Raw genomic sequence first — 7,500 nt, 5'->3', positions numbered from 1 at the left:
AAAATACAATGGAAAATATTAATTTTGTTAACAGTGAATGCTATTCATTTTTACAACACATGGACCACCAAGCTGCCTTTGCTCATTTACAAGTATACAGCTGCTTTGGATATGGGTGTCTAACAAATGTCATAAAAAAACTTCACCTGGTCTTTTTGCCAGTTTTTTTCCTCTACAGTTTAGGTGTGCTTGTAATCACTGTAGCCTCAGATTCCTATTCTTCTCCAAATGTGGAACCCAGTGTGATCTTGTACTCTTAGAACTCATCTACAAGATGCTTTTTTTCCTCAATGTGGTTGTAAAGCATGCTTATTTAAGTTTCTGCACATTTCCTGTTAGCTTGGAAAGACTCAATCATTGTCCTTTGAGCTCCTTCATCACCATGGAGTTTTAGCTGTCAGATATCAGATTCCGATATCAAAGGTATTATTTTTCCACCATTCTGATGTGTTGAATGTAAATGAAGCTCCTGACCCGTATCTGCATGATGTTATAAATTTCACTGTTCATGCATGAAGTGTGAAGAATTGCATGAATGAGCAGATGTACAGCTGTTCCTATTAAAGTGATAAGCAGCATGGTTATAATATTTACACACATGTGCATGGTATATTTGTATTTTTTGGGCAGTTGTGAGATGGCTGACCCGAAGAAAGACTGAGCTTTGAAACTGCTTTGAAAGATTTTTTTGAAGGCTTTATAAAAAGGGGCAAACCTGTCTGGAAAACATCAGAAAAAAGAGAGAAGACCCTTCTTCTGCCTGACAGAGTGCTGAAGCAAGAAAATCCTCAGCAGGAGTCTTTTAAAACGTGACATCAAATTATAGCAAGCAGCAGGATCTTTCCCATTTTGCTGAATTGAAGAATGTTATATTCACACACGCTTTAGAGATATTGCCATAATCAAACATGAACAACTTTACTTCATAAAATAAATAAACAGATACATGGGGGAAAAATAACTGTTTTCAGACCTGAAATATAATTTGATCCTTTCAGATTATTCAAATGATCTGTGTGTGTACTTTCCAGGTATTTATTGTGCAGTCCTTTTTAGATTTTTTTTTTCCTTTTTTTTGTTTTGCGGCTAGCTCATTCCATTTTCAAACAAGCACTGGCCCACAAGCTAAAAGAAAATTGAACAATAGAACCTGAAGCAATAAACCAAATCGCATTTCGTGCATTAAATCAGCCATCAGATGCAATACAAGGCAACTGCTAACTTAAAATAGAGGCATATCAAGTACCATATAAAAATACAAATACTAAATTAATATATGAAGGATTAGACTACTGAAACAATATATTATAAATTATAATATACACTTATTTTCCTTTGATTATTGGTGTGTTCATTTTTATCTAATGCTTTATGCACTATATGGGCAATTTTGTGGACAAAATAGTTGTGCTTTTTGAAAATCTCATTCCACATTTAGTCCCCATTTGCTGTTATAATGATCTCCACTTTTCCGGAAAGATGTATCACTAGATTTTGGGGTGTGCCTCGGAAGATTTGTGCTCATTTAGCAACAAGGGTGTTAGTTAAGTCAGGTACTGATGTAAGGAAAAGGTCCCAGTTAGGTGAAGGGAAATTGCCTCCAAAGTGTGCTTCCAATTTTAAGTCCTAAGTTTATGTCAGGAGTCCCAATACATTTGTCCATATAGTGTTTATAGCTAGGGCCCAATACAATCCAACTAACCATCCAAAATCAAGTGCAAATTAGATGCAGGAATAATGGATCGGACCACACGGGCCAGCCTTCACTCCCCACATGCATCAGTGAGCGTTGGCCACCCATGACCCTGTTGCCGGTTCACCACTGTTCTTTCCGTGGACCACCTTTGATAGATACTGACCACTGCAGATTGGGAACATTCCACAGGAGCTGCATTTTTGGAGATGCTCTGACCCAGACGTCTAGGCATCACAATTTGGCCCTTGTCAAACCCGCTCAAATTCTTACGCTCACCCATTTTATTCTGCTTCTAACACCTCAACTTGTTCACTTTCTGCCTATTATACCGCACCCACTAACAGGTGTCATGATGAGGAGATAATAGTTTTGTTATCTTTTTATTCACTTCATCTGTTGGTGGTCATAAAGTTATGCCTGAGGAACAAGAGATTTTGTGAAGTGGTTAAAGGAAACTGAAGGCAGCCTTTGGAAAAACTCTTTTTAAAAAAATCTTTTTATTTTGTAAGTTTTCACTTTACTTTTTTAGGCTGTATGCGTTCTGCTCGCTTTCACTCTCTCCAAGGATCTTGTCTCTCCCCTTTTATCCCCACCGCTGCTTAATGAAACAGAGAACACTCATAATTAAAATTCAGCACAGGTGTACACTTCTTACCATTCACTTACCACTGCTCCACCCTCAATTCACAAACGCTTCCAAAGCCCTACGCTTATAAGCTTCTTTTCTCAAATATCATTGTTCAGTGAAATAAAAAAGGAAGCAGTTGACATTCATGGATTAAGTAAAAATTTTATTCTTTGTTTCACAATGTTCTGATATACTGTAGGGTGCATGGTCAGCTACTTCCTCTGCTCCACAAGTTATCAGGTATGATGGAAGCCGGTGGTCTGAGAAGGAAAACTGAACTGCACAGAAAAGTGAGGTTGAGGCATTGCTGGGAAATCCATTTAAGTTTAATAGTGTTTAACCTCCAACAAAAAAAAAAATAACTTGGAATACTTATGTAGGAACTCAAGAGGGTCTTCTTAACGCTGAGCTCAGCAATTGGGGTCAAATCAACATAGCATCAGAAATAAACAAAGATAAATGTTGTTTTTTTTCCCCCCTGTGAAATATGCAGAGGCCAAAACAGGATATTCTTCCGAGTTCAAGATAAGTTGATTGTAGAATAAATCCTGTTGTTTTCCAACAGTGCGGGTAAACCGACATTATATAATATGGACCAAATATTCAGCATTTTCTAATTGCGCACAAATGTGTTGCACAAATGACATTATAAATGTTAATATTGAAAAATAAAACTATGCGAATATCAACACTTACACAAAAACACTACCATTGAAAAAAGTAAATTCATTTGATATATTATAATTTTATATATACTAATACATAATATATAATATATTTTTATATTACTAATATATAAATATATATATATATATATATATATTGGGGGCGACCTCGAATAGTCAGATCTTTGCAGAGGTGATATGAAACAAGGATTGTGCCATTTTGGTCCTCATTGTCTGATTTTACATAAAACTACCATTTTTCTCCAAACAAGTTAATATATAGCCGATTACAATAATGTTGTACAACAATGGCGCTGTATTGCTGTGCAAGGGGACTATTTTAAAGGTGATGGTGTGTAAACGTAGATAAAAAAAGTACTTTCTTGTAAACAGAGCTCGTCTTGAAACTTTTTGATTCCACCTCATATAAACCTGCGCACTGCAAACTTGTTTGTGCGAGTAAAAATCAAAGTTAGTCAGCGTTATACAGGTCTGGTGCCAGGTATGTTATGTAAGTTAATAATCCATGGTGCTCAGCCCTTGCTGCGGGCAACAGCACATAACCGCGAGAAAGAAGGCCATATCGAGCAGTTTAAAAGAAAAATTGTAGCTCGAGGCCAGCGATGTCTTTAGATTTTCAGCTATTTGTGGGCATTTGCTCAGGAATGATACACGCTATCCCTCCCCAAAGGTCCTAACACTCTCTGAGGACAGCTCGCATCATCCTGTTAACATTGAACCAATTTATTTACAGCGCTGCATGCGTGCTCATGCGAACAAGTTCACATTAATTAACACACTGGGAGGAGTTAATGGATAATTGAAGCTGTGATCTATCAGGACTTGCTATGTGTGTGTGTGTGTGTGTGTGTGTGTGTGTGTGTGTGTGTGTGTGTGTGTGTGTGAGGTCCCCAGACTCCACTTTCAGCTCTAAGTGTAGTTTAAGCACATGCCATCTCTCATTTTTATTGCATCCCAACTTTAAAAGGGCACACAAAGTGCAATGGCAAGGCACTGCCATTACACACCATTACTCTCTCTCTCTCTCTCTCTCTCTCTCTCTCTCTCTCTCTCTTTCTCTCTCGTTCTCATGTGCACTCGCTCCTCGCTCTCATCTCTTCCTCTCACTTGTTCTTCAGATCCATGCTCTTCTTCTGCCATGCTGATTCAATCTTTAAATTCAGCCAAATTATTTGCGAATGATAGATAAGTAAGAAATATACCAATATACTTCCATGGTGAGTGTGTGTGTGTGTGTGTGTGTGTGTGTGTGTGTGTGTGTGTGTGTGTGTGTGTGTGTGTGTGTGTGTGAGAGAGAGAGAAAGAGAGAGATAAAGAAGCAATCATACATGAATGTGTGAGAGATAAAAACAGTGTTAGAAGGCACAGCTCTGAGTTTGTACAGTGCTTTTAGTTTAGACTCGCGTCTCGTCTGATTAATAACCGGACACTTCGTACCATCTATCACCATCACCCTAGCCGTAATAAAAAGCACTTTTTAAACCGAACGCCATTTTGGCCCCCGTCTCTTGCCAAAGCATGACCGTGTGACCCAGTAATTGCTTGATGATTTATTCATCGGTTAATGGCTCAGTTAAACCCGACGCTTTTGTTGAGCGAGAAGGATTTATTGGCCGGTCCTTGGAGCAGCTCTGTGCGTCCTGCAGCGTCTGGAACAAAGCGGTGGATTTTTTTTATCTCAGCATGCCGCTCTCAGGGCTCCGCTGGACCGCCGCTTGTCTAGATATGTCAAAATATCTAAAGTCATCACCCTGTCCTCAGAACGTGATATAGACTTTGATACTTCATGTTGCCATTGAAGTATTTATAAAACAGCAGGGATATGTGAAAATCCAATCTAAAATATATGAAATATAAAATATTTAATAAAGAAAAGGCACAAACAATGAGGATTTTTACATCACTACTTTTGTGATATTTGTTGTTTTATTGATTCTGCTGCAGCAGATTGACGTTCACACATTTATGTAGTATAACTGTATGTGACTTAATACTGTAGTGTTCACACACTCAAAAGAGTCTAATAGTGATTAAGCATTTAGTAGGTTGTTTAATGTGCTGAATAAGAATAAAATCTAAATTGAGAGTCTGTCTGTCTGTCTGTCTGTCTGTCTGTCTGTCTGTCTGTCTGTCTGTGCTGCCATTCTATAGCAGTATATACAAACAAAATACTCTAAATTAAAAGCTAAATAAAGCAGACACATTATGCCAAATGATCAATAAAGCAAGTCTTTTCATGAAATTATAATAATGGTTTCCTGTTCTGAATTGATCATGTACAATAAAATAGTTTTCTTTTTAAGCTGAATACACATGGTATTTAATTTCAATATTTAGCCAAATCTGGATTTCCTAGAAAAGTGTGACATTTGGATTCAGGTTGTGTAATAGAAGCACAGATGATGCCCCCAGTAATCTGAAAAGAGCATTTATTTAGGGCCTGTACTTTTTGGTATGATGCCATATTGCATCATCGTGGTTAGCAACAATTCTCACTAAATTCTTCATGCGCTCATCATCAGTCGAGTCACATACAGTCTGGACAGACACAGGTTCTAACCTTATCACCTTGAGATTCATGACAGAGTAATTGTGTAGTAAATCAGTAAGTGCAATCGTCAGAACGTACGTTAAAGGACATTTATTTTGTTTTTTATTCTATTATGTTCCTATTATCGTAATGCTGTTTTTTCTCTTTGTCCTCTGCTGCCTGCTCTCAGTCAGGGAAAGATAGAAGAGTTTGTGCTGTTAGACCTCGGGTTTATGGCCGAGCTCTTTTACAGCCGTGTGATCGATGACTCTGTCCTCTTTAACCAAGAACTCAAAGGGTTTTCTTTCTCACAAAGCTGTATAAGGGGAAATACTATCATTTCAGTCTTGTAACAGAAATGGGGAATTGTTGTTTCAAAGACAGGATGTTTTTATTCCTTCGTACAGCTGGGCAATATGACAGTATCAATAGCGTGATATATTTACCACCTTTAATCTACCTCTTCCTGGGGTTTATGTGTATGGTCAGGTGTCAGAGCCTTTATAACACCATTGTAACACATTTTACACACATTTTTACTCTGAGTTTTTTTTGGAAAGAAAATCTATACGTATAAAACACTGTTTAGTTGTCACTTTATTGGTAAAACTTTTGCAAAACTACATCATTATTGAGTACTGTGTATTGTTAATATCTCAATATAAGGAGGGGTTGATTTAATGACAGCTGCATTTTTTTGGGAAGTACTCCCCTGCTACATTTATACACCTATCCCAGGGTTTAACTAATTTCTGGAAAGATTCGGCATAGCAAGATTTGTCAGTATACCTGAACCATCCTTGGACAGCCTGCTTCACTTTGTCATCAGGGAACCACCATGACCGGGATCGTCACTGACGGATGTATTGCCACCTTTCAAACGTTTATACCATTCAAAGATCTTAATACGGCTGAGTGCTTTATTACCATACTGTGTTTGAAGTCTTCTGAAGGGTTTTATCGCTTCATCACCACGTGCTGTTCCATGCACGCACTAACATTGTTGTCTGGCATCTTGATTAACGTTCTCTGGACCGTCCCGCAACATGTGTGCCACCTATCAGTAATATGACACACCAGCCACACTAGCATCCATTTTTATACCTGTAAATATAAAATTCCCAGGTTGATTTGAATACCCCTTGTATATGAACAAAAGAACTGGAACACCTGCCTTTTCCAGCCATTTGTTGTTCTTACACAAACTGTTAGCACAAAGTTCGAAGCACACAAGAAGTATTTGAGTCTTTGGGTGCTGTAGAATTCTATTTTCCCCTCACATTAACTTGTTTCAGCATGACAATGCCCCTGTGCACAAACCAACTTGATGGATTGGCGTGGAATAGCTTAAATGGCCTGTTATAGAGCTCAAACCTCAGCCCTACTATAGACCTTTGGGATGAGTTGGAATGCTGACTGCACCCCAGTCATCCTCACCCTACTTCAGTACCTGATTTTATTAATTCCCTTGTGACTGACTGAGCTTGCTTTTCCACACCTGTGTACGTCCGCGACCGTGTGTTTGTTTTTGAGTATTTCACCTCAGACACCTTAGGCTTGCTGTTTCATTTGTGTGTGATTGTGTGTGTGATTGAATGAGTGTGTGTGTGTGTGTGTGTGTGTGTGTGTGTGTGTGTGTGTGTGTGTGTGTGTGAGTGTGAGTGTGTGTTTGTGTACTGGTTCATATGTCTGTGTGTGTTTGCGTGTGTGTGCGTATGGGTTTGTGTATGCATGTATGTGTATGTGTTCGCGTGTGCACCTGTATGTGTGATATGTGTGTGTAAATATTTTACCTCAGACATCTCAGGTTTGCTGGTTCATGTCTGTGTGTTTGTGCGTGATTGTATGTGTGTGTACATGTGTGCATACATGTGTGTATGTGCGTACGTGTGTGCATACATGTGTGTACGTGTGTGTGTTTGTGGGGGGGGGGGGGTGTCAATATTTTACCTCAGGTTTG

The 7,500-nt window shown here is 38.6% G+C and overlaps 1 protein-coding gene across 1 annotated transcript in view; it reads left to right on the top strand.

The window, feature by feature from the left end:
• The window catches only part of mgat4b (alpha-1,3-mannosyl-glycoprotein 4-beta-N-acetylglucosaminyltransferase B), a 151,030-nt gene that overhangs the window by 85,329 nt on the left and 58,201 nt on the right, over nucleotides 1-7,500 (top strand). The gene's annotated exons all lie outside the window — the stretch shown is intronic.

The sequence above is a fragment of the Silurus aristotelis genome (genome assembly GCF_946808225.1).
Source record: "Silurus aristotelis genome assembly, chromosome: 14".
Lineage (NCBI taxonomy): Eukaryota > Metazoa > Chordata > Actinopteri > Siluriformes > Siluridae > Silurus > Silurus aristotelis.
This window is presented reverse-complemented; position numbering and strand designations above follow the sequence as displayed.